We start from the raw sequence: 15,803 nt of genomic DNA, 5'->3' as shown, positions 1-15,803 counted from the left end.
TTGTTACTATGTTATTATCTTAGTGTTTTTCAAGTAGGCTTTTTTTTTTTTCATTTGGTTTCGTTGTGGTTAAGAACACATGTGATCTACCCACTTGCCAAACTTTTAAGTGTAGAATACAGCATTATTAGCTCTAGGTGTGACGTTGTACCGGCGATCTCTAGAACTTATTCATCTTGCATAATTGAAACGTTACGTCTGTTGATGAGCAACCCCGCATTTCCCACCCTCCCCCCCGTTATCCAAGTAATTAAAAAATGCAATGTGATGAAGACTTAGCTCCATGGAACAATTTAAAATAATGATATGTTCTCATTCCCTGGGTACTTTGGGAGGGATGATAACCAAATTCTGTTATTTTCTTTTTAAAATACCCAGGTAGGGGCAGGTGTGAAAAGATGGGAAGCGGTGGATTTGGTTGGTCATGGAAGGGCAGACACACGCTGAGGTGATGAGGGAATGCCAGTTCCGTCACTGTTACTCTTGGTAACAGTGATGGAATTGACGTGACTGAGACAAACAGAAATCCTGAAAAGCTTCATGGCTCAGTTACATCTGCTCTAACGCTGGAAAGAAAGGCCTTGCTGACATAAAAAGACACTTCCACAGTACATTTTGGTTGTAGTACCAAAAACTGGACAAGGCCCTGGGCCATTCAGTCACCAAAACTGATTCTCCTCTTGCCAAAGTGGAACATTTTCCGTGGGCTCTTGTTTGGTGCGTAACGGGGACAGTAAGTAAGTGAAGCTTTTTGCGAACCCCTCAGCAGCACCGGGTGCGATTTTCACTTCCCCACAAGCACTTTAGACCTTCCTTCCTGAAGATCGTTTAATGCAGTAATACTACTGCCTTAATAGGATATCCTTTTCTCTCATCTCCTCCTACCTCATTTGGAAAGAAGTAATTTTGTACCAAAACAAAACAGAAAAACCACCAACAGCCCAACGTAATTTTCCAGGTTCAGTCAAATATCAAAGTACAGTAGTAACTAGATACAATGTTTCTCACTGGCATCTTCAGAAATGTTGTGAAACGTTTTCTTGGTTCTACTCTATTATGGCTTGCAAAGGAAGTTGGGTGGAAGAGCCAGGGAAAGAAACGCCCAACACATATGAAGGGATATCATTCGGAAGGGTACAGGCTACCTGTAGTTTATATTATTTCTTCCCGGTTGAGTTCCATGCCTCTGGCTGTTCTCTCTATCACCAAAGTATTCCATTTCTGAAAGGAGAAAGCAAAGGAGGGAATATCTAAGCTATAAAATGTCCAGTTGCTTTCCAAACTTGTTACAATTTCCAACCACATCAAGAAGGTTGTCTGAAAAGACAATCGGCTTTTGCACTAACCAAATACATACACAATTATGTACTTTTAAAAAATTTTCTTGGAGAATGTATCATCAAAGAAATGTTCAGGGTTATTCTGAGGCTATTTGCCTCCAATCTTTTAAAAACTAGTTTTGTAACTACAGTATATTTGTCTTTTTTTTCCTTTAAAAATTTTGTAAATCAAATAAGCCACAATTCAATTTATTTTAGAAAAAAATACCAAGAGCTGGATATATTTTATTCATTTTTCTGGGAATAAGATGCTGGTGACTTCCCAAAGAGCAACTTAAGGAGAAATCATCAAAACCTTACTTTTTCCCCCGAAAACTAGATGGGAGGAGGGTAAAATCTTGATGAGACATATTTCACTGAGATGTGTCAGTAATAGGTCTGTTGAAGGTTTGCTTGTTCATCTAGTCACTTTCATGTCCTAAGACATGAAGGAGAAAGTTGGAGCTCTGCTTGCATCTTTCAGAACTTGGGTTTCATAAAGAGATAGTAAAACGTTGTCTTTTGGACCTCAGAATATTCAAAGGGTTTTAAAGACGTCATGGCTGACAAATTGCCAATCAATCAATATTTTTTGATGAGCCGAGTGTAAATTTCAGTTGCATGAAATATTTCTGATTCTAAGAACAGTTGTAAGTGGAAGGGCTGGTGGTCTGTGTTTGGATTCAGCACGTGTTTCTGGTCTTGCATTTTCTCTCCTCTGTTGGATCGTTAGCTCTACTAGATTTGCTTTAAAATTTTGTCGCTCCTTTTCCCTCTTCTTTCTTTCTCTTTGTCTTTTTTCCTCTCTCTTCCTCCCTTCCTTCCTCCCTCCCTCCCTCTCTTTCTCTTTCTTTCTTTCTTTTTTTCCTCATGTTTGGTGTCAGAACCTCAGTGTGCATGATTAATTAATCCTGATCTCTTATGAATTATTACCACTTCACTGTATATTGCCATTTACCTCACTTCTGTGCATTCAACTACTGTCGTCATTAATTTACTTCTTATTTACTATGGTATAAATCCCACAGTAGTATGCTACTCTTTTTGCTTTATAACAGTCAATTTTCGTTTAAAGAAATGAAGAAAAAAATAAAATATCTTTTTAATATTTGTCCACATATTTACTATTTCCAGTGCCCGATTTTCCACAGGTATTATCCTTGAGCCTGAAGAAACTCATTTAAGCGTTTTTGTAGTGAGGTTGACTGGTGAGAAGTTTTCACAGGTTTTGTTTATGTGAGGATGACAGAGGTTTTTGTTGGTTTGTTTTCTACTCTTTTATTCTCCAGCACTTTAAAATTGCTGTATCATTAATCTTCTGCCCAGCTTTGTATCTGATGAGAAGCAGTGTCGTCATTTTGTCAGTATTACCCTATATGTTTGCGTAGATTTTCTTCCAGTCTGTGCCTTGTCTTTTCGTTTTCTTAACAATGTCTTTCAAACAGCTGACTTAAAAAAACTTTAATGATGTCCCTTTACCAATTTGTTCGATTATACATCATGCTTTTAGTGTTGTATCTAAGGAATCTTTGCATAACTCTCTAAGGTCTCAAAGATTTTTTTTTCGTCCTGTTTTCTTCCAGAAGTTGTATAGTTCTATGTTTTACATTTAGGTCTAATGATTCATTTTGTGTTAGGCTCCTCAGTGTTTTAAAACAAAGATGTATGTGAGATTGCTGAGTCAAGCTAATGTTTTTCCCACTGTTTTGAGCTACCTCGGTGCGTGACCTGAAAGTCCCTGCGATGAACATCACTCTCTACCTAGAACTTGTGATGTTCTTGGAAAAATTTCTCCCAAATTGCAGTTATAGCCAATATATGTGTCTGATTGGAAGATGTGTTCTCTCATTTAGCTCAAAGGTTACAGAGGTCTGAGTGAGCTGATTTTCATCATTTCACTCCAAGAATAATCTCACTCATTACCTGGTGAAGTTAGGATTTGAATACCCAACAGAATTTAATGGAGGGGGTGGCTTGGTTTTCTGTAAGAATTAAGGTATTTTGCGTCTTCTCTTTGCTTTCAAAACAGTACGAGAAGACTTAAAATAAAATGTCAGATAATTAAAAGTTTAACACGCATCCAGAAACCTCGAAAGAAAAATAGGTGTGTCCTTATAATTTCATAATTTGCATTCCTCTGCGCTGAACCCAACTAGTTCCCAAAGATGGGCCTGCCTGAACATCTTGAAGGTCAAAAGAACCTAATCCAAGAGACACAGCTGAATTTTATATGAGCTCATTTTACCAAATGTGAAATCTGCTATCTCTTATGTAGAAATATGGAAATGCTAAAACAGGCCTCTCTGATGGTGACTTCAAGGCTGGAAGAAACAAGGGGGGCCAGGGTGGGGAGGTGAGATTAGGCAGTTGCCGGCTCTAGCAGGCTGCATGCCTTCCAGAACTTGCCAGGATTCAAGACCATATGCAAGTCAGATGACGGAAGGAAAGTCAGGGGGGACTGTGATGTGTTACTAAAATAGCTGCTCAGCAAGAAACATTATTTCACTACATATTCTCACTCACACATGTATTCATTCATGTTCATTCAATATTCGCTGAGTACTTAGGTTCATGTTGGCCCTTGAAAAAGATAACCAGGTACTGTCTCTGTTTTCAAGGAGCTTTACAGACTCATCTGAACATTGAAACTACATCCGAAAAAAAGAAAAAGGAAGGAAGGAAGGAAGGAAGGAAGGAAAGGAAGGAAGGAAGGAAAGAAAGAAAGAAGTGGAATTCAAAAGTTGGGAATACAATAGATGGCCTCTCAAATGAGTCAAAGATTTTTTGAGTGAGAGAGTTCAAGTAGATATTAATGGAGAAGTGAGTATTTGAAGGGAACCTGAATGAGTGAATAAATGAATAATCTATCCAGAGCTGGTAGGATAACGTGTTCAAAGCCTCGGGGAGAGAGTGAATGAAAATATACAGGTAGGAGAGCCCAGAGAGTGTATGGGGAACCCTGAATTATTCAAATTTTGTTTTATCTAAGAAGAAAACCGACAAAGAAGAGGAAAAAAAATCTGAAAATGTCTATCTATTCTATTTATAATGTTCTGTGCTGCCTAATGGAATGTAAATGGGCTAGCTCGTTTTCAAGCATTGATATTTTCTAAATATCCAGAAAGATTGTTTAATGGTGTGAGTGGCTTCATAAACGCGGATTGGCTACAATGCAAAAATCAAAGTTTCATCAAAGGTCAACCAGTTTGCATTAGAGAACACTTTGCATTGGACCTAGAATATTTAATTGGCAGCTCAGCTGGAATTAACCCTGTGACGGTTAATTGTATGTGTCAACTTCACTGGGCCACAGAGTGCTCAGATATTTGGTCCAATGTTATTTGGGGTGTTTTCTGGGAGGGTTTATTTTCTTTGGATGAGATTAACATTTACGTTTGTGGATGAGGTGAAGCAGGTTGCCCTCCTCATGTGGGTGTGTGGGTGTGCCTCGTCCAATCAGCTAAAAGCCTGGCTGGGACAGCGGTCTGACCTTCCTCCAAGTGAGAGAGAATTCTCTGCCTGGAGGCTTTCAAACTATAGCTCTCCCTGCCTGATGACCTTAGCGCGGGGACGTCAGCTCTTCCTGGGTCTATCCTGGCTGACCTGGGACATCAGCTCTGCAGACTTTGGACTCGCCAGCCTGCGTAATTGTGTGAGCCAGTTCCTCGTCGTTTCTTGTAATGTATCTCTTTATATGTACAACACACATACATGGGATACATATATCCTATATATGTATGTTGGAATATATACTGTTAATTGGGCTTAGAGTACTTAGAGCCTGTGTACAGGATGTGTATTGATGTGTATAAAGCACAATCCTGTACGTGTATAGGAACATATATATATACACACACACATATACATTATACATATACCCTACCCATAGGGTATTCTGTCGTTCTGGAGAATCCTGACTAATACAAACTCTGTGGGATTCCTGGTTAACGTATAGAAGCAAAAGTAGAATCTCCTTGAGTCCCCTGGTATGAAGAATAGTGTTTCAGAATCCCTGCCATTCTTGCAGTCCAGGTAGGAGCTCAGAACCCTACTCCCGCTAGCGATGACCATTTCTCAGCATCAGACACAGCGACCTGCCAGAGCAGCTGCTGGCTTTCCCAGGGCTGAGGAATGAGCCTGGTCCACTCGCTCCCCCAGACCGTCTCCATCCCAAGGCCACGTCGTTGGTTGCTAAAACGTTCACTGCGCTCGCACTGGCAGTGATTTTGTTTCCCTAAATAGGACCTGGAGTCACAAATACCTGCATGTAGCTCAGCTCTTAAAAAGAAGCTAAGTAGCGTCCCGCAAAGAGTACATACTTCCCGTTGAAGCCTGTGGTGAAACCTGCGGTGCAGCAAGCCAAGGTGGGGAGAGCCGCAGCGGATCCGGGAACCCCGCCACTTATGCATAGGAATGAGCACAAAATGTGTCTAGACCTGGTCAAGCCTTTTTAACTCCTCCAGGAAACGGAGCTTGAAGGGAGGAATTTGGGCTTTTATTTTTCCCTAGTGGGAAAATACTTAGAGATAATTCATACGATACCGGATGATTATGTGTAAAAAAATAATGTTTTTATTTCCCTTCCTTGAACTCCTAGCGTTGCTTTTCTCTTTGGAACCCCCAATTCAGCTTTACTTTCCTAAGCGCATTCGTTCAACAAGCATTGAGCACCGCTCGCGTGCCTGCCCCGTATCAGGCCCTCTTGCATCACCGCTGAGTTCCTATTGATCCACGTCGTCTTTGCCATCTCCTCCTGCTGCGGGTCCAGACGACATCCCTCTGGTCCCTTGACTGTGATCTTCCTCATCTCCTTTTCTCTTCTCTGGCTTGATGATTGTCCCCTTTTCCCTCTGGTGGTCCCTTGACTGTGATCTTCCTCATCTTTTCTCTTCTCTGGCTTGATGATTGTCCCCTTTTCCCTCTGGTCCAAAGGAGCTTGGCCTAGTGTGGCAGCTGTTGCCTTTGCATAATGATGGGTTGCAGGGGAACAGGTGGGTTAACTTTCCTGGCAGAGTCACGGCAACTGGAAGAAGTTACCTCCACCATGTCAATTGGCCCTTCCCCTCAATCTGGATATTTTTTTAAGTATATGGCAACAGGGAAAGCCTATGCCTTTCCTAACCTTTTTTTTTTTTTTCAAGTAAATAAGTTAAGAAGGATTCTTAATGAATTCCTCAGACTTTTCTCCATTTGTCTTGCAGATTTGATGGAGAACACCTGCTTTTTTCTTGGTCCTCTGCTAGAGAAAAATCTGTTTCTCTTGCCCTTGGATTTGCGGCTCATCAGAAGGTAGGAAAAGGAGATAATGTAATTTATTTAAGCACTCCTCTGGCAGGCGTGGCTCAAGACATCATGAATGATACGTTTTTCATGAATAAAATACATTTTCATGCACTCATTGAATCCCAGAAGCTGAACAACTCAGACGATGTTAGATACAGAAAAGCATTTCTAAATTAATCCGTGGTCCACACTTTTGCCAAAGTCTGGCAGTAGAGTCATTTTAGGACAGGGGTTGGCAAACTTTAGCTGTAAAGGGCCAGACAGTAAATATTTTCTGCTTTGCTTGGCCACGCAGGCTCTGTTGCATATACTCGATTCTGCAGTCATGAAAGCAGACATAGATGATGCACAGGGGTGGCTGTGTGCTAATAAAACTTTATTTGCAAAAACAGGTGGCTGGTTTGTTTTGGCCCAGAGTCTCCTGTTTTAGGGCAGTAGGTTTAAAGCAACAAAATAGAAGCCATAGATAACATATAGAAACATAATTCTCAAAGGAAGCGAAACAGAAACAATGTGTATTAGAGAAACCTAGAATGAATGCTAAAAAGGCAGATTCGGGGCTCCATCGCAGACCTACAGTTTCTGAATCACTGGCAGGTAGGACCTGGAAGTCTGCGTATTAGTCTATATCCCAGAAGATTGTTTTGCGTAAACCTGACAACTGATACCTCTCTGGAGCCATAAATGTATAAGTTAGCTCACCTGGGAAGGAGCCAACTTAGGAGGATGCAAGTCCAGCGGTAGTCAGGGCGGCGCTTTCATCCTTTCCGTGCTGTGTTCTCTCTTCATTCCGGGCACAGTAAATTCACTGGTTAAGAGAGTAGGATTTTGAATCAAGTAAACATGGCTTCAGATGCAGGAAATGCCACCTACTAATTGGGAGACTTTTGACACGCTGTTTTCTTTCGATTTCTTTGTTGGTGAAGTTGAGGTTATACCTCTAATGTTGGGCCAAAGTGAGGTACAAATGCAGTAAGGACTGCAAAGTGCCTAGCAGCCTTTCTGGATACTAGCAGTCACTTTGAATAGGTGTTTTGATGCGGTTGTTACCTACTTTTGATTCTGTGGCTAACGGAAGCCCATTCTGTTCAGGATCCTAGCAAAACTCTGCATTCATGCTGGTGAGGGGTGCCCAGAGTTCCAGCCTCTGGCCCACAGATCACCTCGGTGCAATCAGAACCAGCAGCCTTCTCCTCTGTGCTCCAATAGCAAGTCACTTGATTTCAACCCAGATCATAGAAAGAAACAAAGATGAGTCGTTTCAGGGCCTCTGAGGACTGGTCTGTTTACCCATTTTAGAACTAAATCCTTTACTTCTAAGAGAATATGGACAGAGTGAATCTTAAGAGTAATAATGACATTGGCCCAGTGTTATGTGACAGATGTATCTTGCCTTCATCCTTAAGGCACCACGAAGTGGCAAAGACCACTTACGCTGCATCACGGGGGGAAAGGGAAAGTCAGAGGATTTATGGGTTTTCTCAGCGTGTGCAGTTGGTAATATCAGAGCTGAGGTTTGCACACAGAACCGCCTATCTCAAACCCTCTCTCCGCCATCATTTTCAGCACTTGCCGTCCGTAATAACCAACCCGGGAAGTTTGAAAACAGTGCAACTGCTCCCTCCGTCCCCCAGGATTCTGACTCAGTTGGTCTGGAGTGGGACTCGGCATTTGCATTTTTCAAGGCTTCTCTTGTGTGTCAGGGTTGAGCACTACTGCTCTTTGTACTAGTTTGTTATTTAAATCTGCCTGTTTTCTTCTTGTAAGTGACCCCCTTCCTTTTATGTGTCAATATTATTAACTACAATTATCTCTAAACATCTCTAATGCTAAGTTGAGAGCTAGCCAAATACTAGGATATTTAAAAACCTTGTCTTGACGTCAAGCGTGGAAGATCAAATACACTAACTTTGTGGTTGCTAGTAAGCGTTCCCAGTGTTTGTCTAGCTCCAAAAAAATCATTGTTTTTTTGGCATCTAAAACCAGTCCATTCCACAAACCACGTTTGCTTCTGATCAAAGGCAATTTTAGGTCACTGACTAAGTGGAACTGGTCCAGCTAGTCGTGCCCAATCTGGTGGTGTCATCCACTCTAAAGAAGGTGAACAAAATGAAGCCGTGTTAGGTGAGTTGATGTTCCTGGACTAATTAGGGACCTGGCTCTGGTAAACTTTGATTTTCCTATGCCCCTTGAGCCCGCAGACTCTCAGAGGGCATGGGCTGTAGAAGAGCAACCTGAGGAGCTGAGGGAGGGTGCATAGATGGGTACCCTTCCATGAAGTACTGATGCCAGGTGCCAAGACCACCTGCAGAGAGGGCCGTGGGAGAAACAGTATGGGACTTGGGTCTAAATCTAGCTGGAGTCGATTTTCCTTCCGTGTGACCTGTGGCATGTTGTCTACCTGCTGGAGGCTTTTGAAAAAATCTTAACCTGGGGCTTCCCTGGTGGCACAGTGGTTGGGAGTCCGCCTACCGATGCAGGGGACGCGGGTTCGTGCCCCGGTCTGGGAGGGTCCCACATGCCGTGGAGCGGCTGGACCCGTGAGCCATGGCCGCCGAGCCTGCGCGTCCAGGGCCTGTGCTCCACGACGGGAGAGGCCACAGCGGTGAGAGGCCTGCGTACCGCAAAAAAAAAAAGAAAAAAAAGAAAGAAAGAAAGGAAAAAAAAAATCTTAACCTGGAGAAAATAATACCTGCCTTTCAAGGTTGTGAATCTCAGTTGTGCAGACCACGAAGAAGCACATGACGAGAATTCAGTAAGGAAGGTTGCTTTTGCTTATGCACATCAGGCTTCTTTACTGTGTGAGCTGTGTATGTGACACATGATTACTTACTGCCTTAGCAGTTGTGTTAAAAGAACTGATCTTTAGTCCTTGAATTCCCTTGGCATCAACAATTCCGTTTTTGTCAACTAGGGAATACAAGTTTTGAGTAGTTCAAGAGGTGAACTGATGATATTTAGAGCAAATACCTTAGTCTATCACATCTTGGATAGGTTTAGTTCAGAAGTGGGGTTGGTAGTATTCTATTTTAAAACGGGATTACTGTATTTTTCACGATGTTGACATTTCTAGTTTCTTGTGCAGTCTCTTCCAGGTTTGTGGGGAAAGTATATCTTTCTTGTATTTTGATAGGCCTTTAAACCTATAATTTATTTATCATTAAGGGTAACAGAAAATGCAGCTAATGTTAATAGCAGTTTCATGTGGTGTTGAAGACTACCAGGAAATCCAGTGGTGGTGCGTACACCCTGTGTTGGCGATTGAGATTCCTTCTTTTATGTGAGCATTTATGTGTGTGGAATAACATACTGTGGTTCCTCATTAGGGATGAAACTGGACCAAGCAAGGTGATTTGGGATCCGCTGAAGGGTCTGGATTGGAGTCTACTTAAAGCAGTTATACTAATTTATCCCGAGTGGATCTCAAGGGCCGTGGAGCTTCATGGGTTATGGTTACTTGTGTGTGAGGGGACCAGAGCTCTAGGTAAGAGTTTCTCAACCTGGACACAGTTGGCGTTTGGGGTTGACATTTGGGGCTCTGTGTTGCTGGTGTTAGAGGAGAGCTGTGCTGTGCACTGCAGGGTGGTGAGCGGCAGCCCTGGCCTCTGCCCACTCGATGCCAGGAGCACCCCTTCCCAGTCGTCTCCAGACATGGCTACACGGTTCCTGGGAGGCAGAACTGCCCCCACTGAGAACCACCATGAAAATGGAGGTGCTTCTCCATCGCTGGAGAAGATGCTCTTATCTGTTTTCATGACTGTTTGGGCCTGGGGCAAGGTAGACCTTTTCCTGAATAAGTTCATAACCAGGTGTGAGGGTTCAAGGACTGCTGAGTAGTTTTACATGGTTTTCAGAGACTCTGTTAAAAGGGGGATTGGATCCAAGGTTAGAATCCGAAGTGAGAGGAACTAAGTTTTAGAAGCTAAGTGTTCTGCAGTGGGGGCAGTGCGTATCAACGAGAGGCAGCAGTTCCGGGACTGGGTCCTCGTCCGTGGTCTCAGTGGCCCTAAGACTTCTCTGCTTCCTGGTCCCCCTGCATGTCCGTCGTGACTGACTGGAGAAACTGACACTGGGCATTTTGCTGAAGTCAGCAGGATGCACTGCCTGGAAGACACGGGCTACACCTGTCTTGCTCTGCATTTCACATGAGTGGCTGGAAGAGGGCCCATCGTGAAGTAGCATTCAATAAATGTTTTTTCAGAAATGAATAGACGTACAAATAAATTACAGGGGAGATAAGTACGTCAAAGGATCTGGGAAAAGCTCTTGTTTTGCTTCCAATTTGTGAAGCAAGTCACTTCGTCTTCCTGAATATCCTGAGCTGAGAAATGGATAACTGTGTTAGGTGATCCTGGAGGATTCTTCCCGCTGTGAAATTTCAGGGTTTTTGGCGAGGTCACAGACAGTGTTACATCAGCGTTGCTATGAAAGTTCTTCGGAGCTTGAGCTGTGAGTGCTTGTGTGTCGGGCAACCTGGCCACACAAGTCAGGGTCTGTTCCAACAAAGGTGATCAGAAAACTTCGGGGCAGAGTTACCCAAAAGAACACCTGCTACAGGTGGAGTTAAAGTGAGGAGCCGACAGAGGCAAGCTGCAAGACCACATGATCTTTTCATTCTTTTTTTTTGATATAAATTTATTTATTTATTTTTGGCTGCTTTGGGTCTTCGTTCCTGCGTGCGGGCTTTCCCTAGTTGTAGCGAGCGGGGGCTCCTCTTGTTGTGGAGCACGGGCTCTAGGCACGCGGGCTTCAGTAGTTGTGGTTCATGGGCTCTAGAGCACAGGCTTGGTAGTTGTGGCATGCGGGCTCAGTAGTTGTGGCTCGCGGGCTCTAGAGCGCAGGCTCAGTAGTTGCGGCTCACGGGCTTAGTTGCTCCTTGGCATGTGGGATCTTCCCAGACCAGGGCTCAAACCCGTGTCCCCTGCATTGGCAGGCAGATTCTTAACCACTGCGCCACCAGGGAAGTTCCAACCTTGGGACCACAAAAGGTGTTGGGCAAACTGAGGTCATGATTTGTCACAAACTCATCGGAGAGCTGAGGTTTCAGAGCGGTGAGCTAGCCCAGAGTCTAGGGAGAGGCAGACACCTGAAGAGAGAGCAGTGGTTCTGCCACTTGCTTACCTGGCACCAATATAACCAGAGACACAGGCGAAAGAATTCAGCTAGAATTGCTTGTGCATTGGGAGGGGGCAGGTAGGGGCTGGAGAGAGTGTGGAGGCCTGTGGGCTGCCAATACGGGAATAGTTTACACCTACTGGCAGGCTCTGGACTTCCCTGGATGCTCAGAAAAAGACGGGTGAGGGTCTTGAGAAAGCATCCCTAACTGTTCAGGGCTGTGGAGGGTGGGACGGTAGTGGTCACTGTGGGAGAAGCGTGAGCCCCCATTTCACCTACACAGTAAGAGCCTTACAGCCTGGGAGGCAGGATGGGTAAGGAGCTTTCTAGATGTTAGGTCACTGGTTAAAACTCATTACAGCTGGGGGACAGGAACAACAACAGCACATGTCCTCTAAGCCTGCGAGAGGGACAGGAATATAGACTGGGAGCAAGAGCTGGGCATGGGGCAGGGGCACAGCAGGCCGGATCCCCAGGGCCTGGGATCGTGGTGCTTGTCTAGACTGGGAGCAAGAGCTGGGGATGGGGCAGGGGCACAGCAGGCCGGATCCCCAAGGCCTGGGATCATGGTGCTTATCTAAGCCTGAGGTTTATCCAGAATAACAAGGACGTTGCTTCCCGCCCCAGTCACATCAGCATTGAGTAACAAATGCCGTGGAAAACTGCAGGAGAAAGACCCTCCCGACACACAGTGTACAGAGGAGACTTAAAGCTGGGAGTGGAACAGAAATTGAGGATAAGGAAAACCCTCTGGCAGACCAGTCACCACCCTAAACACTAGAGGAAGCTGACGCTTGTGGGACACTCCGGGTAACCATGGCAACAATAAACCCCAAACCCAGTTCGACTGACTCTTGCCCTAGACTGATTCCAACCCCAGACTAAAGACTCAGCAGAAGGAAACACGAGCCCATTTCCACACATTAAAATCTATTTACCTCAGTCTTTGCTGCCCTACACAAAATGTGTGGCTTTCAGGAAAAAATTACAAGGCGTACTAGAAAAAAAACAAACAAACAAAACCCGCATAACACACCGCCAAGACACAGCACAATTAACAGAACCAGACTCAGATATGACACAGATGTTGGAACTTATCAAGGCAATTTAATAGCACTATGAAAGGTTATGAAAAAAGAGGACAAATGCCAGATTAGATGGATCATTTCAGCAAAGAGATGGAAACTAAAAGAATCAAACAGAAATACTAGATATAACACAGTGACAAAAATGACTCTTTAAAAATTTATCTTTGATTGAAGTATGGTTGAATTACAGTGTTGTGTTAATTCCTGCTGTACAGCAGAATGACTCAGTTATGCATCTATATACATTCTTTTTTATATTCTTTTCCACCGTGGTTTATTACAGAATATTGAATATAGTTCCCTGTGCTCTACAGTAGGACCTTGTTGTTCATCCATTCTGTATATACCAGTTTGCATCTGCTAACCCCAAACTCCCAATCCAGCCCTCTCCCACCCCACTCCCTCTTGGCAACCACAAGTCTGTTCTCGATACACGTGATTCTGTTTCTGTTTCACAGATAGGTTCATTTGTGCCATATTTTAGATGCCACATATAAGAAAAATGTATGACAGTGTATTAGTTTCGTAGAGCTATTGTAACAAAATACCAGAAATGGGCACTTAAAACATCGGAAATTTATTCTTTCCTAGTTCTATAGGCCGGAAGTCCAAAGTTAAGGTGTCCACAGGGTTGGTCCCTTCCGAGGGTGCTCAGAGGGCAAATCTGTTCCATGGCGATCTCCTAGTTTCTGGTGGTTGCGGGTGTTCTTTGACATGTGGAAGGATAACTTCAATCTCTTCCTCTGTTGTCACATGGCATTCTTCCTGTGTGTCTTCTGTGTCTTCAGATGGCATTGTCTTCTCTTTGTGGCTCTGTCTCTTCACCTCTTGTTTATAAGTACACCAGTCATCCTGGATTAAAGGTCCAACTTACCTCAGTGTGACCTCATCTTAACTCTTTCCAAATAAGTTTACCATCTGAGGTTCTGGGAAGGACATGAATATTGTGTGGTTGGGGGGCATCTATTCAACCCAATACAGGCAGGTTAACCGTTGGACCTGACATAGTCAAGGAAAGAATTAGTGAGCCTGAAGATAGGTCAGTAGAAATTTCCAGTGCTGAAACACAAAGAGAAAAGATAGATTATATAAGATTACATACATAAAGAGAAATCAGAATAGAGTGTGGAAGAGCCACTCAGTGATACCAAGTGATGAAAAGTCCACATAATTGAAATCCCAGAAGGAAAGGACAGAGAAAGCGGGGATAAAAAATAAGTGAAGATGAAAAGGCTGAGAATTTTCCAAAATAACAAAAGGCAGCAAAACATAGATCCATGAAACTCAGAGAACATCAAGCAGAATAAATTTAAAGAGAGAGAGACATAGACACATCTAGGCATATCATATCCGAAATGCAGAAAACTAAATGTAAAGGGAAAAAATTGAAGACATTCAGAGAAAATGAGACATTACAGAGAAAGAAACATAAGGATTAAAGTACACTTCTCATCAGAAACCGTGCAAGGTAGAAGGTAATGAATTGACATCTTTAAAGTCCTGACATGCAAAGACAGACACACCTGTCAATCCAGAATTCTTCATCTAGAAAAGGTATCTTTCCCATATTACGCTTAATACTACGTTTGATGGTGAAAGCTGAACTGTACACTCCAAATAATGAATTTTACTGTGTGACATTGGGATATAATTTTAAAAATTAAAGCTAAAAATAAAAAATTAAAGCTGCTTAAAAAGTGCAAGACATTTTCTTTAACAAAGTTCACAACATCAAGATGACTGGAATCTCAACTGCTCTCAATTCCTCACTTCCCTTCCGAGGACTTTCAAGTGTGCACCCGCAGTACAACCATCTTCCAGATTCTCTCAAGGGGACCCTTCCTCTGTCATCCTGTTCAGGACCAGCTTCATGGGTCACCGGTTTCTCCCCTTAAAAAAATCCTCCTGCTTGATTTAAGGCTCTGTTGTTGATGTCTTGAATTCTTAGTCATTTTTTTAAACAGTGGTCCCTCCTTTTTATTGTGCACTAGATCCTGAAAATTATTTATCCCATCCTGCCCTTGACCTTCAACAAGCTGGTCCCAGTATCAGTGTGCCTGCAACTCCTGTTTGGTTTGAATTCTTGCACATCAACTTAGATTCACCACAATGAAATTTGGAAAAAGAACTTCTTATTTGTGTTCTACTCTATTCCTAGGACCTAGAGTAGCATCATCTTTTTTTTTTTAATTGAAATAGAGTGGGTTCACAATGTCGTGTTAATTTCTGCTGTACAACAAAGTGATTCAGTTATATATATATATTTTCTTCATATTCTTTTCTATTATGGTTTATCACAGAATACTGACTATAGTTCTCTGCTGTACAGTAGGTCCTTGTTGTTTATCCATCCTCTGTATAACAGCTTACATCTGTATAGTAGCATCATCTTGCCCTTTCACTCTCTTATAACATCCTAAGAGACCCAGCTCTTTCCTCAACTCTTTTAGTTCCTCATAGCTGCCCTCTCTATAGAAAACTGGTACCAGGTCCCTTGGGAAACTGGGAGATAATTTGTGGAATATCATTTTGTGTCTCCTTCGAAATTATTCATCCCTTCTGGCTTTTGTTAAAATCCCTGTAGCAAGTGCGTCTCAGTCCTGGTTGCACATTAGAGTCACCAGGGAGCTTTTAAAATTAACACTGGTAATAGAGCAACTGAACTGCAACTTCTGGAAATGGGCTGGTCGTTTAACAAGCTCTTCCAAGTTATTCTAACATGCAGCTGGGATTGAGAACCGTTTTCCCTTACCTAGCTTTTACATGCCCATGTTCTCGTCCTTCTAGAAGACCTCTGCCTTGTCTGTTATTTGGCCGTGTATGTGTGTGCGAGTGTGTGGGTGGGGGGAGGGAATTTTGTCAGTTAAGATTTACACCCTCTGAGCTATATCCAGTCATTTGGAAAATGCTTAACATTCAGATTGGGTGGCTCCTGTGGCCCGCAGGCGCACTCGCCGTGAAGAAATACGTACGGTTTTTAAGGTTTCTTTTAGGATCA

At 43.1% G+C, this 15,803-nt stretch overlaps 1 long non-coding RNA gene across 1 annotated transcript in view; it reads left to right on the top strand.

Moving 5' to 3' along the window:
* Positions 1-15,803, top strand: part of LOC109550490 (uncharacterized) — a 136,640-nt gene that overhangs the window by 87,379 nt on the left and 33,458 nt on the right. Inside the window, exon 4 of the long non-coding RNA XR_002177006.3 lies at positions 6,521-6,608. This is a non-coding gene — a long non-coding RNA (uncharacterized lncRNA). The remainder of the gene's footprint in view (positions 1-6,520; positions 6,609-15,803) is intronic.

This window comes from Tursiops truncatus, chromosome 20, assembly GCF_011762595.2.
Source record: "Tursiops truncatus isolate mTurTru1 chromosome 20, mTurTru1.mat.Y, whole genome shotgun sequence".
Lineage (NCBI taxonomy): Eukaryota > Metazoa > Chordata > Mammalia > Artiodactyla > Delphinidae > Tursiops > Tursiops truncatus.
This window is presented reverse-complemented; position numbering and strand designations above follow the sequence as displayed.